The 25402-nt window shown below is 43.8% G+C and overlaps 1 protein-coding gene across 3 annotated transcripts in view; it reads left to right on the forward strand.

The window, feature by feature from the left end:
• Gpr39 (G protein-coupled receptor 39) overlaps positions 1–25402 on the forward strand; it is a 194944-nt gene that overhangs the window by 159039 nt on the left and 10503 nt on the right. The window contains exon 2 of one of the 3 annotated variants that reach the window (XR_004514712.1): positions 20623–20748. The exons of the other annotated variants lie outside the window; for them this stretch is intronic. The gene's annotated coding sequence lies outside the window, so the exon portion shown is untranslated. The remainder of the gene's footprint in view (positions 1–20622; positions 20749–25402) is intronic. 3 annotated transcript variants of the gene reach the window in all.

Genomic DNA, 25402 nt, shown 5'->3' on the forward strand with positions numbered 1-25402 from the left:
AAAAAAAAAAAAAAAAAAAAAAAAAAAAAAAAAGACAACTGGCCACATTTGTTCAAAGCTCAGTGAGCTCTGTTTCCAATAGAGGAGTCATGCTGGCCTATAGAGAGCTTGTGTGGGGCAGACTGTAGGGGTTTCAAGTGCTCAGATTTGGTGTTTTTCTTGTTGAGCTTTCAGTTCAAATTTAGTAAAAGGTATTCAGTGGGCAACCTAGTGTTCTGCATCTACATTCTTGTGACCCAAACAGTTCTATATCTTGTCTCTTCTCTGCCTACCCAAAGTGATATTGGTTAACCACAAAGTCATTTCTGGGAGCCCAACTTTCTTGAATCTCCCTATGACTGAGAAAGTAGTGGTGAGTGCAGAGGAGAGCTCCCAAGGCAGAAAACCCCACCACTCCCTGCTCAAGACAGTGGTTCACCACCATCAGGAAAAGATGGTCTGGTGGCACTTAGCTCTGGTCTGGGTGCATATTTTCCCCACTCTTTAGTCTGAGAAACTTACTGAAAGGCTGGGGATGATGTGAATCAGAGCCCTTCCATAATGGAAAGGAAGCAGGGAGCATCTACATGAAAAGATAATTTGAGTATCATTTTGGATCTTAAGTATTAGCTTGCTGTGGGCTGTATATTTCAGTAGGTGACAGTAATCGCAAAATTTGCAAGATGTTGTGTTTTTTTTTGGATCTGTTTTAAAGATACTCTAGTTTGTCCTTTTCCCGTCCTTGGCCAGGTTTCTATATTCATTCACTCATCTTAGGCTGAATGAACCCCTGTGTAAAGTTCATTGGGTTGACCTAAAGTCAGTCTCTCGCTTTTCCCTTGAGCATGAAATCCAGAGGTAGAGGGAGAGAGAAGGTGGGGTAGGTCTTGGCTTTGCAGGGAAATGTCTGGGATTCTAGTTATAATGACCCTGGGGGCCAGTCTGAGTGGGACCTGCCCTTTTAAAGTGATGCTTTTCTGTAATTTAGAGAACCTGAGGGAGGTTCCCTCCTGCATTCTAAAGTTATCCTTGAGGTCTGACATCAGCAAGAGGCAAATTTTATCTGGGGGAACAAGCCAGTCATCCAAAGGAGATAACATCTGTGAGGAAAATTCCCCCAATGCTGGTCCTGTTGACTTATGCTTCAAAAGAGAACAATTTCAACATAGAGCTGCACTTTCCCTCGAGCTGCTGATGCAATAAAATGGCTGTAAGCTGAAAACACTCCTTCAATATGGCACGTATTAAACCTTTCAAAGGTAGCGCTTTGATTTTTAATTTTACGCTCTTGGCAGGCAATCAGGGCCTTTAATAGTATGGAGGCCAGAGGGAGAATGTTTCAAAACAGTGAGGATCTTATCATAGTGTGCAATTAATGAATAATTATTAAAAACCAGAAATAGCTGGAAGAGAAGGCAAGAGGTGGCAGAGCAATTCTCTGGTTTCAAACCTATAATGAAACCTCTGGAGAGAGAAAATATGATATACAGTCCATGCAATTAAATCTTCTGCCCCCCCAAACGTCAGCAATTTAAGGGAAACTTTTTTTTTAAAAGACGGCTATTAGTTAAAAAGAAAAAGTCAAAGTCATTTGCTAACAATGATGCGATTTTTGGTTTGATTTTCAGCGTTTGTTGTAATTACACTGAGAATAAAATCATAGCAACAACAAAAATAATAAAACGGCTGCTCTTTGAAATCAATTTCTAAGAGTGGGCAGCAGAGTTGGGCCTGTTGGAGGCAGCAGTTAGGATGGTTAAAGTGCTGAGCAAATTCAGTCCGTGCACAATTCCCAGCTGTCACAAACACAGTCCCTGCTCATCTCTTCTGAACACATGTCCCCTGGCTTCCTGTCATTTCCAGGCCCAATTTTGTCAGCTCCTTGCTGTGAGAATCTCTCCTCTGCAGGTCTCAGTCCCACTGTTTTCTTTGACTCAGCTCTAGCAAATCCTGTCATCTGTCAAATGGCTATTTACAGTTCAAATGCTGGCCTGCTGAGTGGCCTGTCGCAGGCTGGCAAGCCCACATGCTGGCCACTGCTAAGCAGGTACGGATGCCGCTGCTCCTCTGACCCCCGTGGGACAGAAATGCGGCTGGCTGTGCTGGGGATGCTGGCAGAGTGACCAGATGCCCTGCGTGTGTTCATTCCTCACCCATTTTAGCCATGCGGGGGCCCCTTGCTGGGGCTCTGAGAGCACTTAGGGTCAGCTCACCTTTAAGCAACCATTAGCTCCTCCACTGCAAAGCTAGGGCGGGTGCAGAGCGGGGTGGGCAGAATCAATGAGCGCTTGAGATGGCATTTTCCTGGCATGAGGTAGCTCATTACTGAGGGCCTCGGTGCAGAGCTGGGTTTTCATGATTGATCTCCCAGCAGTATTTCGGCAGACCCGCCAGCATCAGAGGGCCAAATGGGCCTGGGAAAGAAAGAAGGGAATGGGTGGAGAGACAAACAAACAAGTAGGAGTGGGGGTGCTATTGCTCAGAGACTGGGGAGGAAGGATATTTTCCAGCATGCAGCATCGTACAAAAGTGTCTGGTTGTTTTATTTGAAACTCAGCCATGGGAGGGGACAAGACAACAGATGATGGATTTGAGGTAAGCAAGCCAAGGGCCCTCTGAGCTCAGATGGGCTGTGCTGTCAGATGTTAGTAGGTTCATTTTTCTTCACTGTCGGTTGTATGCTCTGGCACTTTTGTTAGGCCAGTTGCTGTTCCACAGTATGGGTCAGAATACCAAGAGAGGCTATTTACTGAACACTTATGTGCCTGTGAATGTGCTTTGTGCTTCATGTACGTTAGCTTATACAGTATGTGAGAAGGACACTGCTAGCCCAATTGTGATGGATGGATGGGATAACCGCAGCTCAGAGGTATGGTGTCTTGTATGTCACACAGCTCAAAACAAAGAGGTACGGCTGGGTTTGGAATCTGAAATTACTTTAATTCATAAACTGGGTTTTTTTTAAATTAAAAATGTTTTTATTAGTTCATACGTGCATCTAATGATTACATTCATCATGGGGAGTTTTTAGTCACTGTTGTAGATGGCTTTTTAGGCCAGGGCGCAGATGGCTCCTTGCAGTTTCTTTCCAGCAGGGGGAGCTACTGATGCTTTGAAGGCTGATGGGCTCTGGGCCTCTCCAGGTGATTTTAGCCATCTTTCCCATACCTGGTCTTATTCACTGTGCTCCCTTCTGCCTGGGGCTCTCTTATTGCTCTGTTCTACTTGTACTTTCTGGCCTCTGCTCTGCTACTGACACATTTCAAGCGAGTCCACTGGGCTCCAGAACTTCCTGCCCACTCTTCCTGCAGGAGGAGGGAGGTCACACCCTGGTATCACAGGTGCTTCCTTAATGTCTTTGTCCTTTGTTCATCTGCAGTGTATCACTCCTGGCCACCTTCCAGCGTAGTAATTCAGCTCAATCCCCACTTGCTTCCTTTTCCTGCAGTGTCCTCACCATCTCTACTTGGTACATACATGTGACTTGGTTTAAAAACCCATTGGCCACCTTCCAGCGTAGTAATTCAGCTCAATCCCCACTTGCTTCCTTTTCCTGCAGTGTCCTCCTCACCATCTCTACTTGGTACATACATGTGACTTGGTTTAAAAACCCACTACTTAACAGCCTTTCTGGACTTTTTACAAGACCTTATTAGTGATGCTATGATAACTTGACCATGTACATGGTACTGATCTGCCGTATCCCCTATTGTGTTGAATAAGTGGAAATCTCACCAATAAGACAGTATATATTTATGTGCTTCCTTCATTTTCTTCTTTTGTCCACTTCTAACTGACCCAGAATGGTCTGGGCTTCCCTGCTATAGCTGTTGAATCACCCAAGCTTCCTAGGCAATGCCATCACACAAGATTACTCTGTATCAATTAAAACAACACTAATGCCAGGTGTAGTGGTGCGTGCCTATAATCCCTGCACTCGGGAGGCTGAGTTAGGAAGATTGCCATGAGTCAAGGCCAGCCTAGTCTACATAGTTGAAGGCCAGCCTGAATCACAGAATGAGATTCTTGAAAAACAAAAGAAACACTAATTGCTGTATCAAGCAAGTCCCCCATCTATCACATATAATGACTTGACAGATTATGTCTCATATAAAATCTAGAGTGGGGGTTGATGGGCTGATGTTTTCCCTAAGTAATGACTCAGAAATCTAGGATTTTTTTTTCCAATTTGAGGCTCTGCCATAGTCAGCACATGGATGCCAAGGCCACTGGACTGTCTGAATGAAGGTAGTTGAAATGTAGAGGTGTGGAGTAATAGGTATGGGACATTTCTGGGCCTAGGATTGGCTGGGGGGTGGACAGTGACTCCTGCTGTCATTCCACTGACTAGATCGTGTAGCCACATCTGTTTGCCAGGGAGGCTGAGAAAGGCAGTCTTCCTGGGCCTCATTAGCTGTTATTTCTCTACTACATGCAGGGCCCATTTTCCTGGTGTTCCAAGTCAGGGCAGTTCACTCTCTGAGAGAACAGGGTGCAGAAAAGTCCATTATTTCCAGTGTGCTCATCAGCAGCCGTGTGACATGACATTCCTTCCCTTGCACCCTTAAAGGCTGCAGAAAGACTAACATCTAGATTTACTGAGCCTCTCTCACACATGCCTGCCGAAGATGCTTAACCATGCCAGGGATGAAGACTGAAATTCAAGTTGGTACATTGAGAGAAACTTGAGCAGTGCACTCTTTCCCATTACTGTCCTCAAGAACACTTGATTCAGTTTTTATTTTCAAGTGACAGAGCAAGTGCAAGTCTAGGTGAGAAATCAGTAAGCCCCAGAACACTGGAGAGACTAATCATTTGCATATCTTAGCTTGGTTCAATTAAGCAGCTCCATCCATCTCTTGCAGTTGTTAGGACCAATTTTCTCCTAGGAAACTGCTCAGAAGGCTGCTAGAAGACCTAGCGTACTATTTGTAAAACAAATGCTTTCTCCACAATATGGCTTAAAGCACCTCTCCTCCGAGAATCCTTATCAGACAGTGGCTCTCTCACCTGAGAATATGCAGATCCCTGTTCCCTCCTTGTCTGGGGCCCAAATTATAAAATGTAACTGACCGTAATTTAGTTGCATTTGTTCTAAAGCAGTTTCCTTCTGTAGGCATCTACATGTAGTAAGCATCTTATATTTCCCTTCCACAAGGGCAATTAGTGAAGTGTTTAATTTGCGGCATTAGCTTTTATTATGCAGAATCGATCTAATTCCCCATGGACCCAAATTGAGCTTCTCATCTACGTGCACACTCACAGTGTAGAATTGTAAGCCTGGAGGTAGGCAAGTATGGACACAAGAGTTCAGTGTGCATCTCCTCTGCCTGGAAATTCATCCTGTTCATGGTGGTTTTCAGGTCTCCATCCCTGCAGTGCTGCAGTGCTGCGGAATTGAATTTCCATATTAGGCTCTAGGAGTTCAGGCCAGGTAATTTTTTTGCTCCAAGAGCAAATCCCAAACATCTTACTTCTCTTTACTTTCCTCAGCTTTCCCACTTTGCTAGAATCACTTTGCCTTCCATCTCAAAACTGACCCCACCAACCGGTGCCTTCCTGACCTCCCTCTGTGCAACTTCTTCCTGCTGGTTTCTGCATCTTTGACCTGTCTTCACAACCCTCCAAATCTTGATGATTGATTTTTTTTCTTTGGTGACCCAAGTGGTACATTTTAAAATTTCTGACCTTGTGGTTTTAGTTAGATCCTGCTTTGATCAGTTTTTGCAAAGAAGTTGTTGGTTATTCTAAGAGATGAAGATATTCTGTTTCCTTCTAAAATCTTCCACACTTAGATATACATTCCCTCTGGTATTGAGTATTGCATGTTTTCAGATTAGGCATCAATTTATTTCTGCAGTTGGGGGTCCAGTTGGTCAAGCTCCATATATTGAAAAGTCCGTCCTTTATGCTCTGAAGTATCATTTTGTCATAAATCAGCTGATCTTATATGAACAGATATTTCTGGATCCTGTGTTTCTGTGGTCAGGTTCTTGTGATAGCACAGTATTTTTATAACGTTGCAATAGCTCCTGATATTAGTGGTAGAAGTCCTTTGTCTTTGTTTCTCATCTTTGAGGTTACTTTGACTATTTTTAGTTATTTCTATTTCTATGTAAATTTCAAAATCGGCTTGTAAATGTTGACAGAATATCTCCTGGGATTTTTGTTGATATAAAATTAATGTGGGGAGAAAGTAAAATTTTAAAATATTGAATTTCCTAACCATGAACATGGTATAGCCCTTTTTATGTAGGTTTTTAATTTTTCTCTTATTAAAGTTTTGTAATTTTTACTATAGAGGTCTAGTTTTTTAAATTATTACTAGATATTAAAATTTTAAAATGTTACTTCAGAATTGTAGCATTTAACAACAGACTTTGTATCTGGGGACTTTGATAAATTTACTTATTAATTTTAACAGTTTCTTTATAGTTGCTTTGGGACTTTCTGCATATAATCATGTTATCTGTGAATAATAAAAGTTTTATTTCTTCCTCATCAACTATTCTGCTTTTTGTTTCTTTTTCTTGTTGCAATACCTATGCGCTCTAGCTTTGTCATACTCCAAACTGGTAGATAGTTGTGCAAAGGTAACAAATGTGCTCATAAATCTTTTACTTTTTTTCACCTTTCCTTTGTGCAAGACATTTTATGGGGTGATGCAATTTCCCAGAAACCTGTCCCTACCTCCATTTTGCCTGGACAAAACTTACATACCTTAAGTCTCAGCTTACTTTCCTCCTTCAGGATGGTTCCTCCTTGAGACTGGGTATAGGAATAAGCATTGCTTCTCACATGAAGTGATTAAGTACAATCCTTAGGACATTAAGCTGAAATCATGTATACATTTAACCTCCCCGCTGAAGGGCAGCCATTCAGAGGCAGACTCAGCAATGGCATTGCTGTATCAGAATTGCTTGACACTTGATGAACGTTAGCTGTGTATAGATGTCCCACCAAAGCCTTGTGTGGTCATAGGTGGGGCTTCTTCAGAGGTGGCTGGATCTAGAATGTGTGATTGATTTATGGTGCAATGCTAGGATTAAGGACGTGAGTGCTATCTGCCTTAAACCAGGTAGCCTAGGTACAATATAAGGGACAGAAAGAGCTGCTAGTTACTTGTATTTGGTCACTTGCTTGGTTTGCTACTTTCTGCCTGACATGAACTGTTTCTCCTCTGTTATGCCTATCTGCCATGTCACCCTACCGTGAAGCCAACTTCTACAAACTGTGAGCCAAATAAACCTTTCCTCCTTTAACTTTGGGTGTCCGATATTTTGTCTCAGCAATGAGAAGAGTAACTCTAAGACATTAGCCGATCATAATCTTCAACCTTGTTTTCCTCCTCCTCCTCCTCTTCCTGTACAAATTGAATCATAACAATATCAGGGTCTACTAGAGGTAGTATTTATCATCTTTACTACCATGTGTATCCAATCTTTTGGCTTGCCTGGACTGTACTAAGTGAAGTGGAAATGTCTTGGGATGCATATGAAATGTATAATAAGTATAAAATAGTTAATGCCTATAAATATTAAAACTTCCTACTTTTATATTTGTTATTATGACTTTAAAAAAAAAGAGGGCAAGTGGCCTGCAGGCTGCATATTAGACCTGCCTGTTAGATTATGACTTAAGGGCAAATATCTTATCTTTCATACTTATATCTCCAGTGTCTTAACAAAATGTTTAACAGAGTGTCTGCCTCTTAATAGATGGTTAACAAAGTGAATGAGTAAATGAACTGGTGGATGAGTAATCCTTGCTGTCAGAAACAGGTTAGGGCCAGGGATTTAGCTCGGTGGTGTTGCCACCCACCTCGCAAGCTCAAGGCCCTGAGTTCAATCCTCAGTACCAAAAAAAAAGAGAGAGAAAAGCAAAAAAGAAACTGAGGCAAGTATAGAATGACTTTAGTAGGAATGTAAGGAAACACATACTGAAGATTTATAAGCGTAAGTCCAAAACTAATGTCTGTCTTCCATATGAATTTCCCTTTGTCTGGAAGCTTCTGTTTTTGTCTATTTGTTTAGCATCTCTCTCCATCCATGCTACATTGCAGAGACATGAGTGGTTTTCTTGAAGCTTCATTTTAAGCCTCAGGAGCACCACAAAACCTTATGTCAGTTCACCTTTTTTCTCTAAGAATCAAGACTGCTTCATTTTTTTTAACCTTCCTCACCTTGCTTTAAAGTTTACTTTTCATCTGAAGAACCCTCCTGGACCCTTGGATCTCATCCCTTCCTTGTTCTGCTCACTTGTACCACTCCATGCATCTTAGTTTCTTTTGTTCCCTCAAAAGGTGAAAGGTACAACTTGAAGTTTTCAGATGCCAAGGACTGAATCTCATCTGCAGCGACCGGGTAAGAGCTGGGAAAGACCTATTTTCCATGATCAGGAGCTGTGAGAGCTCAGCCACAAACTCATAACCCAGAGAACTACAAATTTGAAAACAGAGCTCAGTGGAGCACTTCTCCCAGAATCCCTCATCTCCAACAGGGAGGTGACTCCTCCCTTCCTTCAGCTGCACCTGGTGGGTGGCCTCTGCTTTGGTTGTTTTCAGTTGCAAGGCTTTCTCATAGTCATCCCTGAACAGTGCCTTCTTTTCTCAAAAGTGAGTTTCACCCTGCTGAGCTGGGCCAGAAAGCAGGGCAGTCCCCACAGATGTGCTTTATTGGAGGGGAACCTGGGTGAGTTAATGCCAGCTGACTTAAGAATGGCAGGAAAGTTAACAGGCAAGATCAAGACCTTTTAAATGCGAGTTCTTGCTCCAGTCCTGGTAAGAAACCAATTGTAGCTGCATGTATGTTCCTCTCCTTCCACCTTAATTACAGACATCTTTCCAAGCACAGAGATTTGTTACTTGCTTCTTCCAAAATTTAACTGAAATGTTGTTTCATAGTTTCACTTTAAGTGACTGTTTTGATCAGGGCCAAGACTAGGGGAAGGCAAGCTAAGCATCTGAGACACAAAATTTAAGGAGGCCCTCAGTGACCCTGCACTTGCTAGGACCTGGAAGCAAATTTTTCCTAAATTTTGTGAATTAGGTAGTCTTGCCTCACTGTCTACCCCCAACCCACCTACCCATACTTCTACCCCCACAGTTTTGACCCAAATGTTTTAAGAAGGTGATCCTTCAACACAGATTAAATCAACACAGTGAAATCACAGGAATATAGAGAGCTCCCATCCTTTCTGCAAACCTTCCCTTCCCTATTTTCGTTCTACCAAATCTTTGAAATGTTATTTCAGTCTGTAACATCTCTCCCCTGTTTAAGAGCCAGAGGACCATTCTTGATGATTACTTAGCATCATCCAAACAACCCGATGAGGTAGTTGTTTGTCCCAGTTTTGCAGATGAGAAGACTTAGGACTAGCAAAAGTTATCCATTCCCTAAGCAGTCAGAGATAGAGCCAGCATTTGACTCCTGGTCTGCCCAACTTTCCCATGTGAAGCTGCCTGTACACCTACTGGGGTGCCTGTCACCACGCAGATTAAAATCAGTGAGCTTTTCAGTGATAGGGACAGAGTACTGGGGAAAGGAGCGGGCGAGAGGAGTTCTCATCACCCAGGGACCAGGGGGCGGGGAATGTGAGGTCATAGGAAGGGGAAATCTGAAAAGCTCCACTCTCTGATTTGACCCATTCACAGCTGGGTTTTAAGGATGGCCCTGGCTCTAAGTGTGGGCCTAAAAAGATGATGTTGGGCCAAGCTGTGTCTCCTTGGTTCCTTTGGGAGGAGGTGGCCTTCTCTCTGCTTACCCACCTGTCTTCACCTCCCATTTTCCTCGCAGTCCCTCATTCCTCCTGCGGCTGTTGGTGACTTAAGCTGCTATGCTGTGTTTGCACCCAGGGTATAGACTAGAAATCAAACAGGACCTTTGCAGGTCTCCAGGGAAATGTTGCTGTATGGTCACCTGTGATATGCTCATGTTCTCTCCTCTGGGACACACTTTTCTTCCATTCCCACCAGCAAAACCCAACTTCCCCCTCAAGATACATCACCCTCCTTAAAGGCTCTGTTGAGCCCGTTGTCATCCCCTCACATCCTGCAGAATGAAATGGTCCGTCTTGGTCTGCCGTGGATGGTCCTTTGGTTTGTAGGCTCTCCTGATGCAGGGTTGTTGTCTCGCTCTGAGGTCAGCCTCTAGTCCAGGATGATGCCCTTGAGGGCAAAGAGTAGCTTGCATGAGGGCTTCTCTGACACCGTGCAATGGCACCAGGCACACATCTAGGATTTCTTTTACCGCCTTCCTGGAGAACGCTTTGTTTTCCTCAATGTACTGATTTGAAAGAATCAAAGCAGATGAAGTATTTAAAGAGGAAGTTGAAGCTCCCTTTCCCTTTCCTTATTCCACTGTGTAGCAATGTGCACGGTTGTTTGTGCTTTCCTCCAGAGCTTCTGTATACAGACACAAGTAAGACACATACCAGTCCTAAGACGTATTTCTTTGTTTTTTCCCCCAGTGGAAGAGCCAAACAATGAATGTGCTTTGTGTTTTGTGGGTTCCTTTTTTCTGCTCAATAGTGCAGTGTAGCCTGAGGTTCATTTCAGTGAACACAGGGATGACTTGTTTGTTTAATAGCTAGGCAGAATGTACTATAATAAGTATCCTCTCCTGACGGATATTTGAGTTGTATTAATTTTTCCTGGCAGTGAGCTTCCTTGTACCAAAATGTTTGCTCATCTAAGTAGGTTTTTATAGTTTTGAGTCCTACAGATGGAATTCCTGGGGTAAAGTGTATGTACCTTTGGGTTTTGGAGTGTTTGTGTTGAAGGAAGCTGAGCAAGTTTTATCTTTAAATGGAGAATAGGAATATTTATCCATTTCCATACCTGTGCCTCATTAACATTGTGCATTGTTTACATTTTAAAAATACCTCTGCCATTGTGAGAGGGGAAAGGTAAGATTTATTGCCTCAATTTACCTTTCTTCCATATATTAGTAAAGTTAATTTTTTACATGTTTATTGCCATTGATATTGTCTGTTCATATCCTTTGTCTATTTAGGGAGAGGAGATATTAGTCATTTCCTATCGATTTAGTTTATGAAACGAAACAAAACAAAATAAGAGGAACAATAGTTAATACATTATGTAGCATTGTAATTTTTTTGTTTTGTGTATCATTATTTTCAAAGTACTCGGAGTACGACATTGACCAAAAAGATTCTCTTTTATAAAGAAGAAATAGATTTTGTCATAAATTTTCTTTTTAATGAATTAAGAGAAACTAGAAGTATAAAGAGGTGAGCATAATAGTAAAATATTTTTGAAAGAATAGATTACTTGGAGAACCACTGAAGAGTCTCCCCACTTCCTGTTTACCTAGTTTCCATGTTGATCATTTGCATATATATACTTTGAGTTTCTAACACACTATCAGAGAAACCATGTGCTCTTTAAATTTGTGTATCTGACTTATTTCACTTAATGTTTCTTCTCCAGTTAAGACCATTTACGAATTCCATAACTTTATCTATCTTTGTTGCACAGTAGTTCTCTATTTATATAAACACCACATTTTCTTTACCCATCTTTTGACGGACATATATACTATTTTGAAGATCTAGTTATTATAAATGGTGCTGGTATAAACATAGGTATGAATTTCCCTAATATGATTTTAATTCTTTTGCAAAAATACTTAGAAGTGAGGTAGCTGGGTCAAATGGAATTTCTATTTTAGGCTTTTGAGGAGTCTCCACACTGATTTTTTCTGCAGTAGTTGTACAATTTTGCATTCCCATCAACAGTGTAGAAGGGTTCCTTTCTCCCCACATCTTCACTAGCATTCACTATCATTAGATTTTTTTCCCCCCAGTACCGGGGATTGAACTCTGGTCCTTGGCGCTTGCAAGGCAGGCAACTGAACCACTGAACTAAATCCCTGGCCCTCATTAGATTTTTTGATGATAGCCATTCTTTCTGGATTAAAATAATATTTCAGAGTGGTTTTAATTTTCATTTTTCTAGTGGCCGGTGATGCTGAATATTTTTTCATGTATTTATTGGCCACTTATTGGTGCTTCATCTGCCGAGAAGTGTCTGGGCCGGCAGCGTGGGGTGGCAGTGATTCCATATAGGTGACCCAGGGCCCCATGGGAGGCATCCTTTCTGAATGATTTCTAAGCTCTTTTCATATTGGCTATGTCAAACATTTGTTTTATGGGTAGGAAGTATTTTTCTCCAGTTTATCTTTTCATATGTTCTCTGGGTTATTAAGCTTTGAACTTACATTTAAATTAAAACAGAGGCTGGCCAGATGGTTTACTGTAGATGGGTCCGTCACCCTCTGTGAACCTCAGTGTCTTCATCTGATACTGAGGAGTAGGGCTGGGGATAAATGAGACAGTGCTTCAGAGTGAACATTGACCAAAGCAGAATGGGCAGAGATCAGCTCCTGGAAGGAGGAAGAAGGTTCTTTCTGACTCCCCAGGATTCTGCATAGTCTGGAGGCTGATCGCTCCTGATCCTGTCCCTTTGTCCTGCCCACCCGAGAAAAGCCAGGTGAGAAGATTCTGACTGACTCCTCTATTAACAGGGGAAAGTAGGAAAAGAAGGCATTTCCTGGGATAAATGTCTGTTCCACTGGCCAGGCCATCTGGCTGCTTGACAAAGATCACTTCAGCATTACTCCCCTCGCATCACTGAAACTTACTGAACCTCTCATTCCAGCCTTATATCAATTTGCTGGATTTTAATTTCGTTGTCAAGTTGTTGATTCCCTCTTTCTCTCAGACTGGTAATTCCAAGGACTACATTATAATTTCGAGATGTTGCTTCAGAAGCATTACAAAACATTAAAGTACATTTAGCCTTGAATTGTCACTTAAGATTATTGCAGGGAATTAGGGCTTTCTCCATCATAAACGTGACAATAGACTGAGAACACAGCTTCTATTATGCCTAAATGGGGACAAAGAGTAAAGAAATGTTAAGTACACAGCCACTTCTTGTGTGGGCGTTGAGAAACCAAAGAAAATCAAAGCTGTCACTACAGGACAGGAGTTGGGCTGGAGGCTTCCGCCCTTATGCCTGGGGTGCAGGCAAATTACAGGTTGTGGGTGTAGGGACTCTGCCTGGGTGTTCTTACTGTCTCCCACCTCCACCCTGCTGTAGCTCTGGTGACCCCTATACAGTGCCTTTAGTGGCAGCCAGCTTCCCTGAATGCTGCTGGCCCACAGCTGTGGAGGTCTCCACGGAACTACGGGTGTCTAGAAGGTGAGAGTGAGGCCAAGCGTGAGGACAGGGCTAGGTCCAGAATGCTGGGGATGAATGCCCAGCTTTCATGTGAGTGTGTAGTCTGGAACAGAAACCCTAAAGATTGCCAGTGGCCTCTCTAGATTCTGCGGTGAGGAGGCCAGAGTGTGTGTGCCTCACAGCTGGGCTGTGGAGCACTGTCCTTGGCTCAGCGGCTCTGGTTGCTGCACCCGCACCGCAGTGTTCCTCAACTGGCCCTGAAGCCCAATATATTGTCTTCTCCTCCTGAGGCCAAGCTAGATAGCTGAGGTATTTGTCCCAGATCTCCCTGTATATGCGCCAATCCTTAGGGCTCAGTGACTTTTGTTAAAAGCCATGGCCTGGGCTGGGGATTTAGCTGAGTGGCACCGCACCTGCTTCGCAAGCACATGGTCCTGTGTTTGATCCCTGATACCAAAAAAAAGCCATTTCCTTCCCATCAGCCCCATGTCAGTCACATGCTGCCCCTCTCTTCAGCTGGTCCAGGGCTGAATTTGCATCAGGTTCAAGCCATGCATGACTTTATCAGTAAGCTGTAGTCAAAGCAATTTTAAGTAGTGGGTGGGATGACTGAGAAATCCAGTGAAAGACATGGCAGGAGTGGCCCCTGGCCCTGTAGCAGACATCAGGTGTGCTTGGCTATTGTGTCCCTTGGCCTTTCCTACAGAGTGTGGCCCTCACACAGTCCCAGAAGGAAAAGGAGCACTCACTTCTGTCCTCCAAGCACCTTTGTAGCAGACAAGGGTGGATCCGTGTTGCAGACTGGTCCAAAAGGATGAGAAACCAGGCAAGACAGAGCCTGGGTTCCAAACAGTTCTTCCCAGTTATGCTCTGTTTCTGTGGACAGGAGGTTGGTGGGCTTCTCCCCAGAGCAGGACTTACATAAGAGACAGTCACTTAGGAGGTTTGTGTCCCATTTAATGTGTGTGGTGGTGTGATCTCCCCAGAAGTAAGTTGGCAATTTGGTTGGTGCATACTAGGCCTGCCTTCTCTGCATCGGCCAGGATAGCGGGTGGCATTTGGTCTCAGAGCCTCCAAATGTGTACATCAATCCTCCAGGCTCAGTGATCTTTGTCAAAAACTACTTATTCCACCCCCCTGCAAATCCTGTTGCAGTGTTGGACTTCAGCACCTTCCTCCAGTTATGCCTCTGAGTGACTCTTGTGGCTGGCTCCTTCCCCTCCACCATCCCAGGCTTTCCCCTTCCTGGCAGCAACGTGAGGAATCTACCAGGGTCAAAATGCTTAGCTCCTGACCTAGGCCCTGGCTGCTTTATCCGAGTAGGCTAAGATTGTGCCAAACAGCGAACTGTTGTACAGCTGTTCCAAATGCGGATGGCTTCCTGAGGGGTGGGGTTTGGAAATCTGTCCTTGGCACACCTCCCCAGCATATATTCATTGGCATGAAGCATGATAAATACCAACACGGTTCCCTCCTGAGAGGAGAGGCCCCAAGTCCCTGAAAAGTTTGTGTCCAGATGCCAGTGGCAGGGCTGTATGGGCGGGAGGCTTTCCCAGAGGACCTCCTGATCTGTGCCAGTATTCTCACATCTTTTGGTGCAACACACACACACACACACGCACGCTAGGGATATTGCAGGAAGAAGGCTTGCAGCTCCCAATGAATCCCCTTTCACTTTCAGACTCCCCCCTGCCCAGGCTGCTCTCAGTCTCCTGGAACTGGGTAGCTCAGAGGCCACACTGTCCCCGGGTTAACTGCAAACATCGCCAGCAACATCTTAGCTCTGAACCCCCACATGCACACACCCTCCCTGACACACACACAGATCAGATATGATACACAGATGGGAAAACCCTGGAAAGAGGGTTCTTGCTTCTGCAAGTCATCTTCCTTCCCCGTCCTAGTGTCTCTTGGGGGCCGCCTGCCCCTCTCTTTTTCTCTTTATTACCTTCACCCAGTGGGTCCTATTTAACTTCCTCTCTCACGGCCTTTCCCTTTTGATATGTTGGCTCTGCAGACAATTTAGGAAGGCCTGCTCTGTGTCTGTCCTGCTTGTGTCCTTCGTCTGCAGCTGCTGCCTGGCTTTGGCTCCAGGCCTTTGGCCCCTCTCCCAGCCTCTGTGGAAGATCCCCAAGTGCCCACCTCCTGTCCAGAGCAGGCTGTGCTGAAAGCTGGCTCCTGAGCTCAGGTGAATTCCCATAGCTCGTTACTGCAGTATCTCTCTAAGGGCAGGTTAACAGGGAAATAAAAGTGTCAGCAGCATTGCTGCAGATGACCATGACTTAGAGCTTGCGTCTCCCTGCACCCAGTGACTAGAGCTAGCAGTGCCCACGTTCTGATTGGACCAAGCACAGAGTGTCAGCAGCACAGCTGGTCGTATGCTAAATATGGCTTCATTCTGTTTTCCTGTTGATTCATTAGAGAAAAGGCTTTTCTGCCATCTGTATTGCCAGCTCTTTGTTAGACAGCCAGTGTTCACGGGGTCTCTTTTCACCTGCAGAGCTGGGCGTGTGGCCCTCTCATTCTAATGCTTGTCAGTTTTCCATTTTGAGGTGTAAATAGTGGCAGTTAGGGTGCTGCAGAAGGGACACACATGACAGAGGCAGAGAAGTCCAAGCTTGGACCCTGGCTGAGCCAGCCTGGCTCGCTAGTGTCTTTGGAAAAATCTCTATTTTTCATCTAAGTGGAGTGAATGATGCTCATGTTTCAAGGTTATTGTGAGGTTAGGAATTCTGAATCCCTGAGGCCCATGGACAAGTTGGTCCACCGCAGCCTATTGGTTTCTTCATTCTGATAAGCAAGGCTGCATGACTATGTCCAGCTCTGCTCACTGGGTGCTGGGGTACGGGTGTTGGAGGCTGGTCATAGATTGGGGTTAGCAATGATGGGGATTTACTTTGAGATAAGTGCCTTCACCTAGCTGTGCATGCTGTCCTGCCCCTACCCTGGGCCCTATTGATGCGGAGCAGGAGGAGAACTCTAGGGTAGGAGAGACCTTGGAGAGGATTCTCCACTGCTTAGAGAGGCAGCAGATGCCCATTGGGCAGATGAGGAAATCTCTGTACACAGTTTTACTGACTTGGCTAGAGCCACACAGACAGACAGACCCAATAACCTGGATTAAAGTCTCCAGATACTGACTGGAAAATCTGAAGACAGAAGTTGGAGGAATAAAAGTAAAGAAAGATGGTGGAAAATGGGATGGGGTAGTGAAGTTGTATGGTTGCCACCTCAAAGTCGGGGCAAAGTTAAAGCTTATGAAGGACATTTAACTATTCCCTCCATACCTTCCAGAAGAGGGAGGCCAGAATGATTTAGTGCACAGAACCCTGGCCTGGAAACTGGGGTGCATAGTGTCGGATTTAGTCTTGGCTCTGCTACTAACTAGTTATGTGACTGTGTAAATTTCATAATTTTTCTGGACCTTCGTATTTTCTCTTAATAAGAAGGTTGGATGAGATCAGACCTAGCTTTAAAGTTTTCTGTGGATATTCAAACAAAAATCCTGAGGCCTCCAGGCCCTAATGATTTTTGGAGAAGCCCACAAAATTGCCTTGGGAGGGGCACTTTGTTTTTTTTCTTCTGCCAAAGAAGGTCGGGAGCAATGGGAAGGCCAGAAGCCACCTGGCAGCTGATCCTGACACTGAGGAGTCCCTGAACCCTTATCGTTCCCCTCCATTTTAGCACAGCTGCCTAAGATCTCTGTACCTTCTAGGAAACAGTTTAATTTATATTTCAATGGCCTGTCCAAAAGGAAGCCAAAATAGGGTGACTCTATTAATCTGCTGCAGCTGCCATAATAAACTGGGTGCTTTAAGCAACAAATTTATTTTTGCCACTATTTTGGAAGCTGGACGACTAAGATCAGCATGTTAGCAGGTTTGGGTTGCTTGAAGAATTCCTTCCTTGGCTCATAGATGGCTGGCGGCTTCTCCTATCGTCATGCTGTTACTTCCTGAGTGTTTGTGTCCTTCTCAGAAAGATATGAATCGCGATGAAACCAGGATCCATTCTAATCACTTCCTTGTACTTTAAACACGTTCCTGCCATATGGACCCAACCGTGGTACAGACATGAGCATCCCGTGTCATGACAATGGGACAATCGTGTATGTACCACCTGTGATTTAGAGCTTCCTGGCAGGGAGGCACGCAGATTGTGGCCCTGTTAAAGACTCTCTCCAAATATAGTCCTGTTCTGAGGCACTGGGGCTTAGAGCTGCAGCAGATAACTGTGAGGACGAGGACAGTTCCATCCATAACAATGATCATTGAGTTTATTGTCCATGTTGAAATGCTTAAAAAATATTTCTGAACGTTTTATTGAAATACAACATAAAAATAAAAAACACTCTATATGAAATACATACTGAAAAGTGGACAGATTACTATGCGTTTATATGTGGGACACACTCGTGTAACCAGATTAAGAAATAGAGCATCACTGGAATTTTGGAGACCTCTACTGTGTGTTTCCTTGCTCCTGCTCCCCCAGAAATGGCTACTGCCGTGACCTCTAACACCTTACATGAACTTCCTGTTTTTGTGCTTTGTATGCACAAAGTAGTACAAAATGCAGTCTTGTGTATGTGCCTTTTTCTCTCAACACTGTGAGATTCCCTGTGTCTTGGTCACAGTTGTAGACTGCTCTTCTCACAGTTGTACACAGCCCATAGTGTATCACAGTCAATCTATGTATTTAGCTACTGATAAGTTTTTCATAGTTCCTAGTTTAGAAATATTTTAGATGTGCTGTGGGGAATATTCCTATAAATGTTTTTTCGTACACATTTTATACATTTCAGCTACTGTCTACCTAGAAGTGGAGCTGCTGGGTCACAGGATGTAACATGCACTGCTTTAATAGACTCTGAAATAGTTTTCCAAAGGTCTTGTTCTAACACACTCCCACCAGCGGGATGGGACCCTTCCGGCAGCTCCATATCCTTAATTAGGCATGGTTTTCCTCCAGCATTTTTTTTTTTTTTCTTTTCTTGTTGCTGGGATTCAAACTCAGGTCTTTGCATTTACAAAGCAGGTGCCAGAATCACTGAGCTAAATCCCCGGCTCTCCCCACCTTTTTTTAGTTTGAGCCATTCTGGTGAGTGTGTGGTGATATCTCACTGTAGTTTTAATTCATGTTTCTTTGGTGCCACTTGGTCAGAGCCATGTTTACATTTGGGTATTGTCATTTGTTTAAACCTCTTTTTGAAATGCCTACTTGTGTCTTTTTCTGTATTTGTCTTTTTCTTATTGAGTTGCAGAAATGCTTTACATATTCTGTGAATCCTGTGCTCCTGCTGGGACGATTTTGAAAGTAAAGGAGGAGAGTTAATCCTAAACAAGCTGTAAGCAGTGTTGTAAACCAGGATCCCAGGCAAAGTGGGCAAATACCAGTGATCACACACTGTGTTCCAGTTGTAAGAAGCCTCAAGGAGGCCAATTCAGTGGCACCAAGGGCTCCTATGAGAACAAAATGAAAAAGTAGCATGATTTCAGGGTATAGTTTTGCAGTGCTCTCAGTGCCTTCTTTTCCTGCATCTTTGGAAATTGCTCACTTTCCTAGTTCAGTACTGGGATGAATGGTCACTGATTCAGCATTCAGCTTCCTGTCTGTCCATGATCTGTCACAGGGTCATTAAACTTCTGACATTTTGATCCTCTTAGTCCAACCCCTAATTTTATTAGTGATAAAACATGAGTAGTTAAATGACTTCTCCAAGGTCACACAAGAGGTTAGAACCTAGCTGGCACTAGAATCTAAGGCCACTGTGGTTTTTTTTTTTCCAAATGCATTTCGACAAGTATTCAGTATTTTAATCAGCCCATTAATTCCTTTGCCCATGTAAGTGTCAGATCATTGTGAGGCATTGATATCTGTTGGAGGTGGAGGAAAGGCCCTGAGGAGGAAGACAGTGGAGTCAGCTGCTAATGGGCTTGGCTCAGTGCTCACCCTCTGCTTTCTCACTGGTCCGATAATGAAGCTCCACTGGTGTGTCCTTTGACGTCCCTTCCAACTCTAAGTTCTAAATTCAACAATGTATTGCATGAGGGGAGAGAGAGAAAGGGGAGCTGGTTTTTGCCATAGGAAACAAGTAGCTACGTATAGATTTCCTATGAAAGGAAAGGATTTGGGTTTCTTTTATCAATGAAGAGAAGAGAGAAATCAGGCTTCAAATGAATAAAATCCCAGTGGTATAAGTGGTAGAGAGCAGCTGTCCCTGTCTACCTCTCTTTTACTTCAAATGGGAAAAAACAAATAGATATTTACAGGTAAAGGGGCTCTGGTTGTGCCTGAGAGACTTGAGTGATGCTCTCACAGGAGAATGAAGAATTTCCTCTGTACATCACTAAAGCCTTCAGTGTAATGGACTCTCATGTCTAGAAGTAAAGGCACACAACCCTCACCACAAATTGGCTTAAGCAAAAAATAAGGCAAAGAAAGGAGAGAAATGCTAACTCATGTAATTGAAAAGTGTGTAGGTAGGTCTTATTATCTTATTTCAGGATTGGCAGGATCCAGGCTCAAATAATTAATATTAGATATCATTCTCTCTGTTTTGCTCTGTCTCCTTTTGAATTTTTTGGCATTGTCAAAGGCAAGTCTTTCAGGGAAGACTCTCTCATGCTGGGAAAGTTATGGCCAGGGTTATAGGCATGCATTTCCCTGACTTAGCAACTCCAACAGAGGGGTTTTCTAGAACTTCCAGCTCATATCTGAAGGCTGGCTTTAGGTGGCCAGATGTGGTCACATGCATGAATGGAACCAGCCACTGTAATGCTGATTGGCCACTATTTCACAATCTGTCCACTTCTGGCCAGCAACCCCCCATCTCAACTTCATGGCCTATAGTCAGAGATAGAAGATCCCGAAGGAGCATTAGGATTGCCTTAGTGGAGGAGGGGAAGATTCATTCTAGGCAGGCAGGAAAACTGTCTAGCTTACCATCCAGGCACAGCAAGCAGAAATCTGCAGGCGACTGGATGGGAGCAAAGATACTACTCTGTCTTTCCTTCAAAGCTAGGATTCTAAGATGCAGAAAGGAAGGGTAAAATAATCACTTATGGCAAACATTGACATAAATCTCATTTGATATTTCAGTCATCCTGTAAGAACAATATTGAATTCCCAAATTTTCAGCCAATGAAAATGAGGACAAGAGGGGCAGAAGCTTGCTCCTCAGGGCTACAAGCTGGTAGTGAGGATGCCCAATTTATAGTCTGGGCTTCTGAATCTAAAGCCGCCTTACTGCCTTAAAAATCAGGATTTTGGTGCCTGAAGCAGCATGAGTCATAAATATCAGAACTGATGAAAGGAGTCCTGGCTAAGGGGAAAAGAAAAAGGTCTGGCTTGGGTCCTTCTTTCCTAGTGGCCACCCAGCTGTGAATGATCTTGAGTGACTGTCTCACCTTCTCTGGGCCTCCTTTTTCCAATTACAGCATAGTGGAGTTGAGCAAGCCTCTCTCCAAGGTCAAGGCTGTTCAGTCTATGAGGAAGGGTGCCTGACTATGCCAGATCTGACCAGGAAGATGCCAACCCCTCTTAGAAGGCTCTGGAGTTTCACTGTGAGTTTCCCACTCTGCTCATTTCCAACATGCGCCCAGCCACGCTGGTCTTCCATGCCTACCATTCTTCTTTTGGTGTTTTGCTCTTTCAGACAAGCTCTCAGACAGGATGTGGGATTAGATTTCTGGAAGAAAGGGTTACAAACATGAACACGTGATATTGGGGGTTATATACTTGAACATCTTTCATTAGCAGATCTAAGGTTCTATGCTGTCTTCCATTTTTTTGTAACTGAAATCAATGTGTTGAATGTAGTACATCTCACTCTTTTCATAAGCAAAATGAGATGTGACAGCTCTTACCTCATCTATGTCACCGCATAGTTGGCAGAATCTGGCAGATCTTCCCAAATGTACTGTGTCCGTGTCGTGTGCCCAACACTGCTCTGAGCACTGCAGATACACAACAAGACAAATACAGCCTGTGGAACTCAAGGATGAGAAGAATGACATGAATAACACAAGTTCTGGCTCAGTGTTTTCATATACACACAGTACATCCTAGACACATGGAGACCATGTGAGTTCATGATAAGGAGACCCAATTAGGAATTTCAGACAGCTTCTCAGAGGAAGTAGTCTTTCACCTTAAACTCAAAAATGAATAAGAATTAAGCTTAGGAAAAGGTATTAGCTGGGTAAGAGTCTTGAGGTAGGAGGGAGTTGTGGTTTCAGGAACCAAGAAATTGCTGGAGCAGAAATGCAGCAATCGGGAGGGTGGTGTGAAGAATGAATAAGCTGGGTCAGATCTTGTAGAACTAGTTCAGGATTTGGAATTTTAGTCTAATACATGGAAAGGTTTTGAGTAAGAGGGAACCTGACTGCTTTGTGACTGAACAAGATGATTTTAGGGCCAAGGGTTTAGCTCAGTGGCGCTGGCCACCTGCCTCGAAAGCGCAAGGAGCCGAACTTGATCCCCGGTACCAAAACAAGCAAGATGATCTTGGGTATGCAGAGAATGGCTCGGGCAGGAATGACTGGAGGTGGGGGTCCTGTCTGGTCCAGGCAAGAAATAATAGTGATGCCAATTAGAGAGCTGGTAGTGGGGCTGGAGAGCAGACACGCTCTGGAGGTATAATTGACAGGCTTGGTGATGGCTTGGTGTGAAAGTGAGCAAGGAAGAAGTAGAACAGGACAGCTTGCAGGTTTTCAGGCAGAAAAATCTCAGTGCATAGTGGAGGAGGTTACTAATTGGGAGTAGTGGGGGAGAGCAGTGTTGGACCCATGGCTGATCATCAGTTCAGTTTGGACACATCCCACGATAGCTATGCATGAGCAGTCCAAGCCATGATGTCCGGTAGGCTGCCGATGGCAGGGCCCTCATTCTGGGTGTCTACTGATGTGGTTACGTTGATTTGCAATCTTTGGGTTTTCCTTGAGAGATGGTATTTCAAGTCAGAGTTACCCTGAGGGAGGAAATGCACAGGGGGAGAAGATGGGATAGCACTTAGAGGTGCCGTGCCACTCGATGATCAGATGACACAACGAAAGAAAAAAAGGTGATGAGTAGCTTTAAAGTTAAAGGAAGATTTTGTTGTTCATGTGCTGTACTGTGTTTATGGTGTATAATAATATGCTTCTCTAACACTGTTGCCTGTGGTTGGGAGAAATTATACTTAATGTCTTTAAATCTGTGAGATGGTTTCCTCAAAGCTGTTTCTTACCTCTATTAAAATAAAAGCCCACCAGGAGGATTTACTCTTATCAAGTGATGCAACAGTCATTTCATTTTCAAATCACTAATAGGAAGGCATCCTCATCTGATCATTCTTGCTGCAAAATCCTGTCTCAGAAGCCTGATACCGTCTCAACTTCCCTGGGAGCTTTACTGATTCCAGCTGGAATCCTCCGCTCTAATCGAACACAGGAGGAGCCTGGGTATCTCTACCATCAGCTGATTTCATTTTTTTCCTCTGGTCTTGGCATTTGGCTAGAGATTGTTCCCTTGAATTTCATTACTAACTTACATGAGATGAGCAGATAATAGGAAGCTGAACTCATTTTCTAATTTACTTTGAAACAGAATTCTAGGTGAGCCTGGGATGGGTGAGAACTGCCTTCCATCCAGAATTCAAATAAATTTTTGAAGGAAGGTGTCCTTCTCGGGGACAGTCCCTGCATGTGGCAGCAGAGGTAGGGCTGTGTGGGGGATTCTTGTGTGCCATAAAATAAATCCAGTGAAAAGCAAACATTCTGGTGTCTAGCCTGCTAGACTCCCATTGAATGCTAGTTTGCTTCTTTGAATTTCATCAAGTATCTCTCTTAATAATATGAAAGTTTACTGTATTCACCTTAAATATAAAAAGGCCCTTTCGTGGCAGTATCTTTCTATGCCTTAGAGATGCATTAGTTGGAATCTATTTCTTGATAACTGAGATTCTGTTCTTCACTATGACATCTACAGGTGGAAATTCAGTTTTGAACTTGTGGCCATTTGAACTGGATTTTAAAAATTTGCATGTAGACTTCCCATGTATTTGACCTTTGATCTCCTGAGATGTTTCTCAGCTGATGAAGGTCCAAGGTTTGCTGGGGTGGTGCCCTGAAGTACACGGACTCCACACCAGATGTGTGGAGTCAAGCTTCTGGCGCTGCTACTTGCCAGCTGCTTGAGTTGGGGTATTTAACCAGTCCATACCACAGCTTTCTTAGCTGTATAATTAAGTAGTGGACATTTTGGGGACTTACTGCAAAGTGGAAATAAGCAAGGGTAAGTTAAGCACTTAGAAGACTCTCTAATATATATGCACTGTATTAATTTTGGCTATTACCTCTAAACCAGGGCAGCTGATTAGACTGTGTGATAAGTAGTATGAGCTGGCATTCATCAGCCACTCTTCTGTTTAGCGCTTGACATGAATTTGTCTCCTTTAACTTTTCTTGCAATAATGAAATGGATACTATTATTTTCTCCATTCCACAGAGACATAAGCTCACGGTCACATAGCTAGTAAGTAAAGGAGCTTAGATTTCAACCTGCTTCTGACTCTAAATCCCTGGCCTTACCTCACTGTATATTTGAATTGAGAGGTGGGGAAAAGAAGTAAGGATCAAAGGTCTCATGGTCACATAGCTAGTAAGTAAAGGAGCTTAGATTTCAACCTGCTTCTGACTCTAAATCCCTGGCCTTACCCTCACTGTATATTTGAATTGAGAGGTGGGGAAAAGAAGTAAGGATCAAAGGTTGCCAGAGTAGAGGCTTCTTTGGCCATTTAACCAGGTTCCCAGATGGTTTTGGAGGAAACTTTCTCTTGTCCTCCCTCCAAGAATTAGCTAGTAAGTAAAGGAGCTTAGATTTCAACCTGCTTCTGACTCTAAATCCCTGGCCTTACCCTCACTGTATATTTGAATTGAGAGGTGGGGAAAAGAAGTAAGGATCAAAGGTTGCCAGAGTAGAGGCTTCTTTGGCCATTTAACCAGGTTCCCAGATGGTTTTGGAGGAAACTTTCTCTTGTCCTCCCTCCAAGAATGGAACCACATGAGGAAAAGTGGAGAGGCTGAAGGTGCCAATCTTCTTGGGATTTGGAATTTTTCCTTCTTGCAATCCTCCCTTCTGTTAATTTTCTTGTTTATTACATCCTTAACTTTTGTTTTTTTTTTTGGTACTTGGGGTTTGAACTCAGGTCCTTATGCTTGCAAAGCAGGTAGGGGAACCACTGAGCTAAATCCCCAGCCCTATTACATCCTTGACTTTACTAGATCTCCTTTTCCTTTAGACTCAAAATATCTATATGTATGTGTGTGTGTGTGTGTGTGTGTGTGTGTGTGTGTGTGTCTTGGGGATGGATAAACAAGGCCTTGGCACAGTGGTGGGAGCTTCATTTCCAGTTCCAGACTATTAATCATATTTGAAGTCCTGTCCTTTCTCTGCTGTTCATTAACAGCAGAATCCTACGAAAGGTACTGAATTTTTCTAGGTCTTAGGAGTTCAGGATTGGAAAGAGTCTGACCTCTTGTGGTTCTGTTAGCTTGCCCCTAAATCTGTTACTTTGGGGAGCTATATTGGTGAGAGTAGCGGTGTCCACGGTGAGGTGGTGGTGGTGGCGATGGCGGAGGAGATGATGGAGATAGTGATTATGTGGTAGAAGTGGTAATAATGGTGGCAGTGGACCTGGAGGTAGATGCCATGGTGGTCGGTGTAGGAATGAAAGTGGAGGTGATAGCAGCAGTGCTGTTGGTGGGTGGTACAGATGGCGGTGGAGAGGCTGGTGGTGGTGGTGGCTGAGGTGAAGATCACAGTGGAGGTGGGCATGATGGCAGCAGTGGTCCTGACGGGATGGAAGTGGACGTGACAGTGGAGTGGGTGGTGTTAGTGATATTGGTTGTTTTGGTGGTGGGAGAGAAGAGAGGTGGAAAATTATCATGGCGATGGCAGCAGTCATAACTGACAATGGCCTTTAACTGGCAACGTGCAATATACTTAGTGCTGTGTACCCATTATCTTGTCCCATCCTCCAAGCATTGGTGTTAATTTAACTTTGCAGATGAGGAGCCTGAGCTTTATAATGTAAAGCTGAACATGTTTTGCTGGTGCAGCTGCCAGGTCAAGTAAAGGTAAAGCAGGGGAATACTTTCTGGGGAGATTTGTGACAGGCACATGGTGCAAAGGTCCATTTTTGTGTTCTGCTTTTCCTAAATTCTCTCCCAAGATGAC

The sequence above is a fragment of the Fukomys damarensis genome, unplaced genomic scaffold, assembly GCF_012274545.1.
Source record: "Fukomys damarensis isolate Sample0158 unplaced genomic scaffold, DMR_v1.0_HiC HiC_scaffold_29, whole genome shotgun sequence".
NCBI classification, from domain to species: Eukaryota; Metazoa; Chordata; class Mammalia; order Rodentia; family Bathyergidae; genus Fukomys; species Fukomys damarensis.